Source organism: Schistocerca serialis, chromosome 6 (genome assembly GCF_023864345.2).
Source record: "Schistocerca serialis cubense isolate TAMUIC-IGC-003099 chromosome 6, iqSchSeri2.2, whole genome shotgun sequence".
Lineage (NCBI taxonomy): Eukaryota > Metazoa > Arthropoda > Insecta > Orthoptera > Acrididae > Schistocerca > Schistocerca serialis.
Genome location: NC_064643.1, coordinates 710,476,836 through 710,492,880, shown reverse-complemented (window position 1 = coordinate 710,492,880; position 16,045 = coordinate 710,476,836). Strand labels below are relative to the sequence as shown.

General features: G+C 42.0%; 1 pseudogene; it reads right to left on the bottom strand.

Moving 5' to 3' along the window:
* Positions 1-14,663: 14,663 nt before the first annotated feature.
* Positions 14,664-14,781, bottom strand: LOC126485396 (5S ribosomal RNA; annotated as a pseudogene).
* Positions 14,782-16,045: the final 1,264 nt, after the last annotated feature.

Below are 16,045 nucleotides of genomic sequence, written 5' to 3'. Positions count from 1 at the left end.
AGAGATGAATACACTAAGCAGATTCAGAAGGATGTAGGCTGCAGTAGGTATTGGGAGATGAAGAAGCTTGCACAGGATAGAGTAGCATGGAGAGCTGCATCAAACCAGTCTCAGGACTGAAGACCACAACAACAACAACATGCAGATAGAATAGCTAAGTCTCAGGATAAAATTAAAACCATATGGTCAGTCGTGAACGAAGTGGCTGGTCTGCAGAGACAGGTCGAGGATATAGAATCAGTGCGTAGTGGGAATGTCCGTGTTACTGATAAGTCGCATAAATGTGCAGTATTTAATAATCACTTTCTGAATGTAGCTGCTGAACTAAATAGAAACCTACTCCCAACAGGGAATCATATAGCGCTTATAGATAAAAATGTTCCGTGACTGTTACCTGAAATGCTCCACCATGATACTGACAAGAGGGAGATTGAGTTAATAATTAAATCATTAAAGACCAAGAACTCTCATGGATATGCGGGGTATCTAGCAGAATACTGAAGTATTGTTCCATGTGTGTTAGCCCATTACTTAGCCATACCTGTAACTTTTCATTTACGAGTGGTCGGTTTCCTGACCGATTAAAGTACTCGGTAGTGAAGCCACTTTATAAAAATGGAGACAGGGATAATGTTTACAATTATAGACCTATTTCTATGCCATCGGTGTTTGCTAAAGTTATCGATAAAGTTGTATATACAAGGTTACTGCAGCATTGAAATTCACATTATTCGCTGTCAAATGTACAGTTTGGTTTTAGAAACGGTTTATCAACTGAAAATGGTATATTCTCTTTTCTCTGTGAGGTTTTGAATGGATTAAATAAAAGGTAGCGAACGCTAGGTGTTTTCTTTGATTTAACGAAGGCTTTTGACTCTGTTGACCACAAAATATTATTGCAGAAATTGGACCATTATGGAGTAAGGGGAGTAGCTTACAATTGGTTCGCCTCTTACTTTAAAAACAGAAAACAGAAGGTTATTCTCCGCAATAATGAGAGTGGTAGTGATGTTCAGTCCCAATGGGGCACTGTTAAGTGGGGCGTTCCCCAAGGGTCGGTGCTGGGGCCACTGCTGTTTCTTATTTATATAAATGATGTGCCTTCTAGTATAACAAGTGATTCAAAAATATTTCTGTTTGCTGAAGACACCAGCTTGGTGGTGAAGGATCTTGTGTGTAATATTGAAACATTATCAAATAATGTGGTTCATGAAATAAGTTCAGGGCTTGTGGACAATAATTTTATGCTAAATCACAGTAAGACACAGTTTTTACAGTTTCTAACTCACAATTCAACAAGAACCGATATTTTTATCAGACAGAATGGGCATATTATAAGCGAGACGGAACAGTTCTAGTTCCTTGGCGTTCGAATAGATAGTAAGCTGTGAAACACGTATGTAACGTAGCAGCGATGGTGAGGCACGTTAAAATCTTTGACCAGAGAGCCTATAATCGTAGTTAGTCTGCGCTTGACCGCGCGAGTGTTGCGAGCAGTACTCTGTCAGTAGTCGTTGCGAGCAGTAGCTCAGTTCAGTTGCGTCCAGTACGCTAGTAGCCGTCATGTAGGGCAGTACGCGAGTTGCAGTAGGCCAGTGCACTCTGTCGGTAGTAGCAGCCCAGTGCGGTTGTGTGATGTAGTCTGTCGGCAATACTGGTCAAGATGCTGAATGAGGTATATTGTTAATTAAGGTAATCATCAGATAATGTAAAGTTTATTTATTGTAATTAATTTCCAACAAGTGCCCCAATAATAATTTAGATTTCAAAAGCAATTTTACAAAAAAAAATTTATTTAATTGAACTAACGATTTCGTTCCACTTCCCTTAAAGAAAAGTTTCAGTTTTCAGTTAAATTACAAAAAAAAAAGAATATTATTATTTGCAATGCAGTTCCTCCAAGCCGTGCGCATGAATAAGAGCAGAAATTTGACTAGCAGTTACAATGAGGTAAGAATTTAATTCTGATTTTTGCACAGAGCCAAAGACCGATATTTCGGTTTAATTGAATTATCATTATCACTGAGATTTTCTTATCACTGAATTGACTTTCATTATTTTCGTGAGGAACTTATACTTGGGTCAGATTGCGATTCTCATTTTTTATTGTCATTAAATTTAATTGCTAGGGAGGTTACGTTTGGCTCCAATTCATTTTATATTTCTGTCCTATTTAAAATTTTTGTGGGGAGGTTACAGCTGTTGTGGAAAGCCCATGTTCAGGATCTTGTTCAGAAACTTAATGCTGCTTTATTTACCATTAGAACAGTATCTGAAGTAAGTGATAACACGAAAAGTAGTCTACTTTGCGTATTTTCATACGCTTATGTCATATGGTATTATTTTTTGGGGTAATTCTTCTGATTCAGAAAGGGTATTTTTGGCTCAAAAACGGGCTGTTCGAGCTATATGTGATGTAAGTTCGAGAACCTCTTGTCGACCCCTATTCAATAGTCTGGGAATACTGACATTGCCCTCACAGTATATATTTTCTTTAATGTCGTTTGTAGTTAGCAATATTAGCTTATTCCCAAGAGTTCCAAGAGTTAGCAGCTTTCACTCAGTTAATACTAGGCAGAAATCAAATCTGCATGTGGAATGCATTTCCTTGACTCTTGTGCAGAAAGGAGTGCACTATTCTGCTGCATCCATTTTCAATAAGCTACCACAAGAACTCAAAAATCTTAGAGTAGCCGAAACACTTTTAAGTCTAAACTGAAGAGTCTCCTCATTGCTCACTCCTTCTATTCTGTCGAGGAGCTCCTAGAAGAGCTGAAAAATTAAAAAAATTCCAGTGTTACATTTTTGATTTTCTTTATTTAAACTTACGAATTGTCGCCTGAATACGTTTCTTATATTTCTTTTTATCTGTTTCTACTATCGTGTTATAATTTCATGTATTGACTCGTTCCATGACCATGGAGACTTCTGCTTAATTTCGTCCCACGGAACAATAAATAAACGAAAAGAAAACATACGGTTCAACCAGTAGACGAGTCTGAGCTAACACGTATAGACGAAGAGGAACCGCACGTCAGCCGCAAGACTTTTGGGATGTTGGCTCGCAACAGCAACAGTTGCGGACCCTCGGCACAGTGTGAGTAGGTCGATGGGGCGCGGTGTTGGGCGGATGAGGGGGGGGGGGGGGGGGGGTTGAGTTGTGAATTGTACCATAGGGTGGTGGGTTTTCGGGTTTTGCATAATAGATCAGGTATCTATAACACACAGAAAGCGCATACATAGGCAGAGGGGCTGTGTGGACTAGTATCCAGTTGATATATTTTATCTGCAGTCCTCTCAGCTCTCGGTTGGTAGTGGATCGATATGTCGACCGCAGCTCATCAAAGAACTCACAGTAGCAATATAACGGCGAAGCAGACTCAGAAATTAGAGTGATTAGCAACCACGCAAATATCGGTGCACCTGTCATGTAACGGCAAGCGCTGTCGCAATCTGTCGAGGAAAAACCCGTACGAAAGTGCTATCTCGGCGTTAATAAAGGACTGGATCTCGCTCCTTCACCATGCACTGTACCTATTGTGGAGTTCGTTAGGGGACTGGAAAAGGCGGTGTGGCATCTCTCACAAGACGACGCCATCGACGTAAGAGTTACCACCAGCTGGATGCTAGCCTCAGCCAAGTCGCCCATGTCTAACATCAGCAGAGCAGAGAGAGGGGATCCGTGCATTGCGAAAAAAATTAAGAGCTTCTGGTTCTTCCTTTTGACAAGGAAAATAACACGTTTGTTGTTAATACTACTGAATATTACAACAAAGTGACATCGTTCTTAGAAGATAGTATATACAAATGCCTAAAACTGGATCCATCTCTGTCATACAGCAGAAAAATAGTAGATGTCCTTCGTAATTTTGGTCTAGTAGAGGATGTTACCGAAAATCTTTGAGTAATAGCTCCTAGCCCTTCTAGGCTGTACGGATTATCTAAAGTCCACAAGGAGTGTAATTCACTGAAGCCAGTTGCTGTTTCTTCTACCTGCAGGCTGGCCAAGTATTTAACTAAGCTGACGACTCCGATTGTTGACTGCTGTGAACATCACATCAAAAACTCTCAGATGTTCGTTGACAAAATTAAACAAATTACAGATGGTCTAAGTTTTAGTCAGCCTGGTGCGTGGTCTCACTATTTAAAAAAGTTCCCGTGGTGGACAAGTTAAATCAGTTGGCAGAGCATTTTCCTTCGGAAACTATGATGTTGTTCCGACGTGTTACGACGACCACATACATCCCGTATGGCGGTAAATTTTACGAGATGGCGGACGGAATGGCTATGGGTTTTGTGTTGTGTTCAGCGATGGCCAACATTTTTATGGAACATTTTGAGGAACATGCATTAAATTCGGTTCCAATTCTTCCATTTTATCGTTATGATTACGACAGTTTTATGGTCGGATGGACGTCTCGGCCACTCAGTGTACCGCAATCCGACGCATACTGATTTATATATTAGTGCCCGTAGTTTTCACCATCCAGTTCAGAAGAGAGCAGCTTTAATTACACTGGTACACAGAGCGAAAACCGTTTCTGAGGAGCACCGCTTGGATTCCGAAATTAATCATCTGAGTTCTGTGTTCCGAAAGAACGGTTATGGGTCTGGTGATATAAAGTCAGCGTTCTCCAAGAAATGGAAAGTTAAAGTGTTGAACGTTCACATGATGAGCCACCGATTGCATTCCTCCCCTTCTGCGATTCTACATGCAGAAAAATAGGCAAAGTCCTGCGAAGGCGGGATATTACATTTATTTTCCAACCTCCTAAGAAGATAAAGCAGATGTCACGCCCTGTTGAGGAGAGTCTCGGCCTCAGGATTCTTGGGATTTGCAAAATCCCGTGTGAATGCAGAAGCAATTACATCGGTCTGTCCGTCCCGAACATTTTCGACTGCTGTGTAGAACACCATGAATCGTGAAATGCAAAAGTTTGCAGTTGCTGGCATAGCCTCACAAACAAATGTAAAATACTTTTTGATGAAACAGAAGTTTCTTTCGAAGCTCCCACATGCTGGGACTCTACAATTAAAGAGGCTGTAGGAATAAGAATGTGTGACAAAAACTTCAACCGTGACGGCAGATGTAATATTGGCGGTGCATGGAAGCGAGCTCTCGATGTAGAGAAGAGCCACTGATATTGGTCGCCATGTTTACGCTATGGCGAGAGTGGCGACAACGCCTGCGCAGACGTTGACATCATCTGCGACAAATAACGTAAATTCCGACCAATTAGAAGCCCTCTTTGGGCTACATATGGCCACCACAGTAGCAATTTCGACAGTCGGTTGTTCCTGACGAAGGCGATGGTGGAAATCGTCAAAATCTCGTGGTCTTACCTGAACGGACGCGGCAAGAATTTTGAGAATGTCTTATATACGGATTGTGAGTTCCTGTCAGAAAGGACATAGTACACAGTAATCGACGGAAAATCACCGAGTAAAAGAAAGTGATATCTGACTTTCCCGAAGGAAGTGTAGTAAGTCTTCTGCCGTTCCAAATCTATAAGAATAATTTAGGGGACGATGTAAAATGCCCGCTTAGTGCCGTTCCAAATCTATAAGAATAATTTAGGGGACGATGTAAAATGCCCGCTCAGATGGTTTGCAGATGATGCTGTCACTTACCGTACAGCGACATCATCAGACTATGAGACCAATTTCAAAACGGCAAAGACTTGGTGCCTGTCCTGTGCTAAGAGTGGCAACTGTCTCTGGACAAGGAAAACTGTGATGTCATCCACATGAGTAGTAAAAGAAATCCGTTAAATTTATGTTACAGGATAAATCACGGATATCTAACGGCTGCCAAAATGGTTCAAATGGCTCTAAGCGCTATGGGACTTAACATCTGAGGTCATCAGTCGCCTGGATTTAGAACTACTTAAACCTAACTAACCTAGGGACATCATACACATCCATGCCCGAGGCAGGATTCGAACCTGCGACTGTAGCAGCAGCACGATTCCGGACTGAAGCGCCTAGAACCGCTCGGCCACCGCGGCCGGCCTAAAGGCTGCCAAATCAACTAAATACCTAGCAATTACAATTACGAACTACTCAAACTGTAACAATCACATAGACAATGTTTTTGCGGAAACGAACTAAAGACTGCGTTTTATGGACAGGAAACTTAGAAGAAACTGAAGAAACTGTTTACACGACGCATGTCCTTCCTTTGCTTGAGTACTGCTGTGCGGGATGGCATCCTTACCAACTTGGACTGACGGAAAATATCTAAGAAGTTCAACTAAAGGCAGCTCGTTTTGTACTATCGTGAAATAGGTGAGAGAGTTTCACTGATATTATCAACAATTTGGTGTGGTAATCATTAAAAGAAACATGTTTTAATTGTGGTGAGATCTTGTCACGAAATTCAAATCACAAATTTCCGCCTCTAAATATGAAAATATTCTATTGCGCCCAACAATGTAGGGAAAAATGATCATCGTAACACAATAAGAGAAGTCAGAGCTCGCGTAGAAAGATTGTAGTGCTCATTTTCCTAACGCGCTGTTGTAGAGAGAAACGGTATAGAAATGGTCTGAAGGAAGTCCGAAGAACCGCTACCAAGTAGTGAAGTGTGAACTGCAGAGTAGTAACGTAGTTATAGCTGTAGATTGCCTGCTTTATGCCATTGTATAGGAATATCAGTTCTAAACAATTTCCTAGATACAATAATTACAAAATGAGCGTATGGTATAGTTGACCTGGAGGCCCATTTCTGGGAAGCTCGGCCGCCAAGTCCAAGTCTTAGTTCGGTCGAGGGTACAATGGGCGACTTGCACGCCTGTGATGAGGATAAAATTATGATAAGGACAACACAGAACCCAGTTCACTATTGGAGAAAATCCCCACCCCGGCCGAGAATCAAACCCGGGCACAGAGCATGGGAGGCAAGCACGTGACCACTCACCTTTTCATTTTAATCTCATTTTTTTTCGCTTTCGTTCGTTGCATCTGATCGGGGCGGACGTCGTAAGACATCCGTTTAAATCCGTCGTTGATTGATTAACACAGTTTCTTATTACAGAGGGCAGCTAACCTACTGACCGAGCACGCTGAGCTACCGTGGCGGCATAAGAGATCATTATATCAAACATGCGTGCACATGTTCTTACAGAGTTAAGCATACCTGCTGCATGGAAGCGTACTTCACAAACGACATTGCAGTGTATGATTGACGGTATTTCTAATCGCAGTATCATTTCACCCAAATCGTCTTCTGCTAATGAATAAGGGAAGCAAGTGTTAGTAAACGTACGGGCCCCAATTTCTGCGCCTACCGTCATATTTATATTGTGTGGAAGTAACATATAGTCTGATTAGTCTTGGAATATATGCATCTGGAAACTGACAATAAATCTATCACTGGTGGGTAAGGCCTATTTTGTAACTACTGCCTCTGAACTTTGATGACCACCTTCGTAATGCAGTCGCTCTTATTTAATGAACCCGTGAAGAGAGGTCAGCTCTTCACTATAGCTTATGTATGTTATGTTTGGCAATGGTCCCAGACTGACCGACAAGCGATATTAAAGAACCGTTGTACCGAATATTTTTAACCCACTTCTTTCTTGGATGAACAACATATATTTTCGAAATGTTCTCGTGACACATTTACAAAACAGTAAACACATATGTGTTTCTATATTACGAGAACCATTGTTGGGGAACAAATGAGTTACTACTCAATGAATTGTCCGTAGTGAAGTTAGTAGTAATTCGTGGGTATGTAAAAACATCGATGCGCGAAACATGCAACAAGTACCCTCATATCTTCATTTCTTAGCAAAAGATACAGAGAACCCCAGAAAATTACAGTCCTACGTGAAAACACTAAGCGGGTCTAAGGGTTCTATCCAGTCGCTGAATGTCCAGTCTGTTGTGGGAGTTGAAGGTAGCTAGCGGAAAGCCGAAGTTTTTGCATGCAAGAAATCATTCTCGCAGGAGGATCGTTCAGTCATACCATCTTTTGACCGGTGTGCAGACGTTCATACTTCATAATAGGCATACCTGATGGAGAGAGGCAACTGAAAGAGGGCTGGCCGAAGTGGCCGTGCGGTTAAAGGCGCTGCAGTCTGGAACCGTAAGACCGCTACGGTCGCAGGTTCGAATCCTGCCTCGGGCATGGATGTTTGTGATGTCCTTAGGTTAGTTAGGTTCACCTGATGGAGAGAAGCAACTGAAAGAGGGCCGGCCGAAGTGGCCGTGCGGTTAAAGGCGCTGCAGTCTGGAACCGTAAGACCGCTACGGTCGCAGGTTCGAATCCTGCCTCGGGCATGGATGTTTGTGATGTCCTTAGGTTAGGTAGGTTTAACTAGTTCTAAGTTCTAGAGGACTAATGACCTCAGCAGTTGAGTCCCATAGTGCTCAGAGCCATTTTTGAACTGAAAGAGTTGGAAACAATTAAGACGCCAGGTCCGGATGAATTCCGAAGTAGGCTTTATAGAGGGTACTCTACGGTATTGGCCCTGTAATTACTTTGCATTTATCGTGAATCTCTCACCCAGCACCAAGCCCATGCGACTGGAAAAAAGCGCAAGAAATTCCTGTGTATAAGAAAGGTGAAAGAACCGACCCTCAAAATTGCAGACCACTATCTTTGACATTGGTTAGCTGCAGTACTATTGAACATATTATCGGTAGGAATATAATAAATTTCCTCCAAATGGAACAGATTCTGTTCAGAAATCAGCGTGCATTTACAAAGCATTGCTCGGGTGAAACTCAGCATTCACATTTTTCGCATAACGTCCTGTGAACCATGGATGCACGGCAACTGGCAGATCCAACATTCCTGTATTTCAGGAGAACTGAAGACTGTCAACGAGGGCACTAGCATACGTAATAGGTTCCCAGATAATGTGAGTGTCTCGAAGAATTCTTAAGCAATAGAAACCAGTATGTTGTAATCGATGGCCAATGTTCATCAGATGCAAGGTTGTTGTCAGGAGTGCGCTGCGAAGTATGATGGGACCGTTCTTATTCTCGATGCACACATATGATCTGACAGACAGAATGAGCACCAGTCGGTGGCTATGTGCTAACGATGCCGTGGTATACAGGTGCGTCGTTAAGTGACTGTAGGAGGATGCAAGATGATTTAAATAAATTTTCTAATTGATGTGTTGAGTGCTAGATTGCCCTAAATGTATAAGTAAGCACATTAATGCGGATTATTAGGAAAAACAATCCCGCAATGTTCTAATAGAGCACTGGTAGTCTATTGCTTGACACGGTCACTTCGATCAAATATGTAGGCGTAACGTTGTAAAGCGATATGTAATGGAATGGGCACGAGGGACGGTAATAGAAAAGGTGAATGGTGGAACTCGGTTTATTGGAAGAATTTTCGGAAAGTGTGGTTCATCTGTAAAGCAGGCCGCGTATAGATGACAGTGGCGACCCATTTTTGAGAACTGCTCGAGTATTTAGGAACCCTACCAAGTCGGATTGAAGGAAGACATCGAAGCAACTCAGGGCCAGGCAGTTGGAATTGTTACCGACGGGTTCCATCACACGCAAGTGTTACGGAGATGGTTCGTGAATTCCAGTGAAAATCCCTCGAGGGAAGACGACATCTATCCGAGGAACACTATCGCGAAACTAGTGTTGGGCGCTGACTGCAGTGCAGCGACTCTGCTGTCGCCAATGTACTATTCGCGTTTGTACTCCGAAGATAAGCGACATTAGGGCTCATAGGGAGGCATATAGTCAATCGTTTTTTCATCGCTCTAGTCACTACTTTTCTCCTTTGTAGATTTGGCGAATAGTCAGCACTTCTATCGTTTGAGACTCGTAGTGATTTGCACATTTATCAAAATGGCCAACTATTTCCACTTACAGATACTTAGGTGATTGCTTCTTTCGATGGTAGATTTGCCTTTCCCTGTATTTTTTCAATTATTTTTGGTAACCAACTGTATCATTTTGCAAATCTTTTATTCTCGATCAAGAGGCCATTGTGATTTACGCAGTCGGGGAGTTTGGTAGTTAAAACACCTTGAGATCCCAAGTATGTCTGGTAGTTAAACAAGTTCATGGCTGCAGGAATTATTCAGTAGCTTAAAGCATATTGCTTTAACTTTTATTCCTATAATTTTAATGCTGAACTGTTGCATCGTTTACGCTTATGCTTCCAAAAGTGCAACATTTACTTGTAATACACTAATTATCATAGTAATGTAATCTTCAGTCTGCATCTTCTGTGAAATAATATATGCTGCAACGTGGAAAAATGTATGTGACAGGCAACACTTTGAACTTAATCTGTAACGTAAATTTAAATGCAATGCTCCAAATGTCATATGAAGTGTGACCTAACATCTGTGAGCGATAACTTGGTAGCTATTGATTGTTTACACAAAACTTGTTAATGACTGCTATTGTTCTGCTGTAATGCATTGAATTCGTATACTGAAACTAGTAATGTACAACATAGTAATTGTTTGCGTAACCTGTGAAACTTTGTAACGTTAGACTGGAAACGATAATTTCCTTGTCTTTAATAATTAGGAAATGGAACATGAGAAGTGTTTGTGAAATTCGCTACTCAATAACTTCGCATGACCTATCAAAACGTAGTAAGGTTAATTGTCAGGTGTTAGACGCGCGTTCAGATACTGATTCGACTTAAGACGTATACTGAAAATGATAAAGGATCACTGCTGCCTAAACACATCTATAATTGTTAAAAATGGCCATTAAATTGTAAAATTACTTACGCAAACCAAGATCTGCTCTTTTCTGCGATAGTAACTATAATGAATAACGTAGCTGAAATGTAGGCCTGAAAATGAGTCACGCTTCTCGTGCAGTGAAATTAAATACCATGCTAAAAATAGCTCACACCAAAGAGCAATTTGTGCCTGAAATTAGGTGAAACTAAGCACAGGCCTCAGCAACGCTTGACAGATATGTCAGTTTAAGGAAGTTTTAATCATCAGCAGGGAATGCAGGAATTCGGGATGAAGTGAATCAAAGACTTTCTGAATCAAAAGTTATGTTATAGTTGAGAAAACACGCCATTAAAGGGTTTCTGTTACATTTCAATTGAAAATTTGTCAGTCTGTTTTAGATGACTTAGTCACAATCACACGGGCACTAGCATATAATTGAAAACTGAACTGATGCATTAAACACTTACGATGAAACGTAATGTCCACATTGGCTAAATGTAAGGAGGATAAGGGTGATACAACGTTTTCGTGAACGCACACATGGTAATTGTGAGATAGCTACCGAGACAAAGCTACCATAATCAATAATTTAGTTATCACATAATAAGCCTCAATATGAATAATTTACTCTAAGTATATTGCCGGGTTATTAGTGATCGCAGCTATTTACAAAAGTAGTGGTACTTGGTTCTGATACTTCCTACCCCGCTGCATGTGTACAGACATGAAGAAAAATAGCTTTCCTAGTATCAGCCTCACTGTCAACAGCACAAATTAACGAGCCTGCAGCGAAAGAAGCAATAGACGTTACCCACACGTAACGAAGTTAGCTCTGGTTGCCAAAGAGATATACTCCACCCATGGTCTCAGGAACAAAACTTCCTATGGCAAAGATTACACAAAATACTGCCTCTTGTCCTCAAACAGATACCGTACACTCTTCTTTACACTGTTCCCCTTTGCATTTAAACATGCATTGAATATCATATTTGCACACAAACTAGCTATATCGTGTGCTTTTATTTACGACTGCTCCAATCACAAATGATAGTCCTCAGACATAAACAGATAAAACATTTCAACCCTGTGTAAAAATAAATATTTTGCGAAATATAGTAATACTCTCTTTCAAATTCTGAAGGTGGCAGGGGTAAGATACAGGGAGTGAAAGGCTATTTACAATTTGTACAGAAACCAGGTGGCAGTTATAAGAGTCGAGAGGCATGAAAGGGAAGCAGTGGTTGGGAAGCGGGTGAGACAGGGTTGCAGCCTCTTCCCAATGTTATTCAATCTGTATATTGAGCAAGTAGTAAAGGAAACAAAAGAGAAGTTCGGAGTAGGAATTAAAATCCATGGAGACGAAATAAAAACTTTGAGGTTCGCCGATGACATTGTAATTCTGTCAGAGAGAGCAAAGGACTTGGAAGAGCAGTTGAACGGAATGGACAGTGTCCTGAAAGGAGGATATAAGATGAACATCAACAAAAGCAAAACGAGGATAATGGAATGTAGTCTAATTAAGTCGGGCGATGCTGAGGGAATTAGATTAGGAAATGAGACACTTAAAGTAGTAAAGGAGTTTTGCTATTTCGGGAGCCGAATAACTGATGACGGTCGAAGTAGAGAGGATATTAAACGTAGACTGGCAATGGCAAGTTAAGCGTTTCTGAAGAAGAGAAATTTGTTAACATAGAGTATAGATTTAAGTGTCAGGAAGTCGTTTTTGAAAGTATTCATATGGAGTGTAGCCACGTATGGAAGTGAAACATGGACGATAAATAGTTTGGACAGGAAGAGAATAGATGCTTTCGAAATGTGATGCTACAGAAGAATGCTGAAGATTAGATGGGTAGATCACATAACTAATGAGGAGGTACTGAATAGAATTGGGGAGAAGAGAAGTTTGTGGCACAACTTGACTAGAAGAAGGGATCGGTTGGTAGGACATGTTCTGAGGCATCAAGGGATCACAAATTTAGCATTGGATGGCAGCTTCGAGGGTAAAACTCGTAGAGGGAGACCAAGAGATGAATACACTAAGCAGATTCAGAAGGATGTAGGTTGCAGTAGGAACTGGGAGATGAAGAAACTTGCACAGGATAGGGTAGCATGGAGAGCTACATCAAATGAGTCTCACGACTGAAGACCACAACAACAACAACAACCTACGGCAGGCATTACGAAATACAAGTAAAATGAAAAAAGCATTATCTTTCAGCATCCGGATTACTGGTTCCTGAATTCTGTGTTGTAATAAATATACTCGTAAAATTATGAGTTCTACCGATTTGAGGAGCTATCTCACTTCTGCTCCCACGCGTCGAAACGTACTAATGTACGTAGACCTGTAAGACTTTCAGCTGGTGTTATATGGAGTGGTGTGTGACACATACAGAAATGACTGAAGCATCATTACGCACTAATTGCCTCCGCTTTGCGCTGGTGGAGTTTCCGATAAATAATCCGCCAGCAATTAATACTGTGCAGCGCTGCTAGGAGGAAAGGTTTTCGGTATGAAATGGTACTTGCGTGTATCCACTGTTATTCCTCGGATAAGGGGTGGGAGTAAGGGCTCTCTGACCACGACATATAATTTAATTGCAAAACCATTTTAACTGGCATAAAGCTACACGCAGTATTTCATCTGTAGAGCAGTTCGTTTTGCAGAAAATGGGAAACGTTCAGCAGAGCGTCAGTAACGCTGCCGTAATTACACGGTGCTAATTAGCGAAATATTTACACAAGTGTGCATTCACATCAGTGCTAATGGGCGAACCAGCTGGTACTTTCATTGTGGCACTTCCCATTCGTGACGGCAGACCGTTACGCCTTTGTTGTTTCATTTCTGAATGGACGCCAGCGTCATCAGAGGCGCTGAGATGTTAAAACCGGAAACTGCATCCGCCCGAACGATCTCCACAGCTGTTCTAAGGGTTGAGGTTCAAATTATGTCCTGTACTTTACAGGCTACATTACAATAATTGTAATACTACATGTTTGTATTGTGTGTGTGTGTGTGTGTGTGTGTGTGTGTGTGTGGGTGTTTGTGTGTAGAATATAGTGTAATGTTTTGTATGATGATGGTGATGATAGACGGGTGAGGGTGAAACCTTATGCAGCCATAGAGTTTACTATTAGTGAATAGCACCAAGTGGGATACCACGGCTAGCGCAGGAACTTCTCGCCACCCACCACCTCTGCTCTCCTTGCTGCCCAATACTAAGTATGGAAATTTGTTCTACCATTGGTTCCAATCCAGCTCGAGTATCTGTTAGCGACCTCGGCCACGGAGAAGGGGTTTTATACGCCCTGTATGTGCGATGTTTGTTCGAACTGCGTGCGTACAGTGCCTATGATTATGTGTTCCCGCATCAAACGGAGACGGAAAGCCCTTCTGACAAATAAAAACTAAAAAACTAAACTAAACCTGTCGCGCACAGGCCATGAAGGCCCAAAGCTACCGACCGGCCGCCGTGTCATCCGCAGGCGTCACTGGATGCGGATATGGAGGGGCATCTGGTCAGCACACCGCTCTCCCGGCCGTATGTCAGTTTCCGAGACCGGAGCCGCTATTTCTCAACCAAGTAGTTCCTCGGTTTGCCCCACAAGGGCTGAGTGCACCCCGCTTGTCAACAGCGCTCGACAGACCGGGTGGTCACCCATCCAAGTGGTAGCCCAGCAACTGCGCTTAACTACGGTGATCTGACAGGAACTGGTGTTACCACTGCGGCAAGACCGTTGACGCCTTCTGACTAATAACTGTTTTTAATACAATAAGCACTCCGTCTCCAGGCCACAAGTAGCCCATTGGGACCATACGACCGCCGTGTCATCCTCATATGTGGATGCGGATAGGAGAGGGGTGTGGTGAGCACACCGCTCTCCCGGCGGTTATGATGATATTCTTGGCCGAAGCCGCTACTATTCAGTCCGGTAGCTCCTCAGTTGGCATCACGAGCCTGACTGCACCCCGAAAACTGGCAACAGCTCATGGCGGCACAGATGGTCACCCATCCAAGTGCCGGCCACGCCCGACAGCGCTTAACTTCAGTGATCTGACGGGAACCGGTGTATCCACTGCGGCAAAGCCGTTGCCCTTTTAATACAGTAAATGATAGTGGATTGTATGGCACCCTAGACAGGTTACCCTAAAATGTGCCCCAACGTGGTTAGAATTGTACATGGAAACGCAAGATCAAGCCACATAAAGCTAGCATGGCAACAGAAACAGCACAAGTAAGATGGCGTCAGAATGCATCAGAATAGGGCAGTAATATCTGTCATACTTTGCAACGACTCCTCTCACAGTGCAGTAACAACAATGGAATATCAGAAACGGCGATTGTTGTTTTTGAGCAGGAGAAATAGATTAAGGAACACCTCAGAAGACTGTTCAAATGAATCAAGTAATGATATTGTTTCTACAGTTGCTAGTTTTAATCCACTTTACCACGTTGTTGATACTACGTGCATTGAACAGAAAAATATTTCTATCCATTTAAAAGCATCTCGATTTTTAACTGAGGTACGAAAGAGCAAATTATAAAATGACTGGTGTAATACTGACAGTGTATGTGGATACAGATGATCCGAGAACGCATATCATTCAACTCCAAGTCGCCCCTTCCTAAACGTTTGTGATAGGAGAGGGAAACATCAGAGGGGCGCCACATTTTGGAAGCAGACTGCAAGAGTTGCAGGGATCAAGGCAACCCGTGAGGGTGCTTTTTTGTGGGCAGAAGGCGTGAGATGATACCAAATTATGATAATCTATGGAATATACAAGACAACATCTGTTATATATTGCATGTCACTATAACAAAATGCAAGGAAGTGAGTACTATGCAGCAAGGGTACACACTTACGGGCACAAGTGTCACCAGCACTGAATTACTGGGACTGGGTTGGGGGGGGGGGGGGGAGACGACTCAACAGATGGGGTATGCATCACAACGGGGCCTAAACTGGAGACCCACCGTGAAAAAGATGAAAAAATGAGGACGTAAAACTACTTTTTCGAACATTCTGGATGTCTCAGACCATACACTTCAGTGGTGCTTAAAACTCCTAAACTGTGACAATTTAAGTCGTATTTAGCGAGTATAAAAAAGTATATCAGATTCACAATTAAATTTATTAACAATGTATATGTGATTATTACGCATTATGTCCTAAACCTTGTTGAAGGGCAGAATAAAGGAGAACTACTACCTACAGAACATAAGTCTTTACGCTATATTTAGGTCAGTTAAGAAAATAAATTGGTAAGATTCAGTAAACTGGAATATATTTTGTAAGAAACATTTACCTAGCATCAGTTCTTCGCGTTTTAAAAGATAAATATAATTGACGTATTGCCT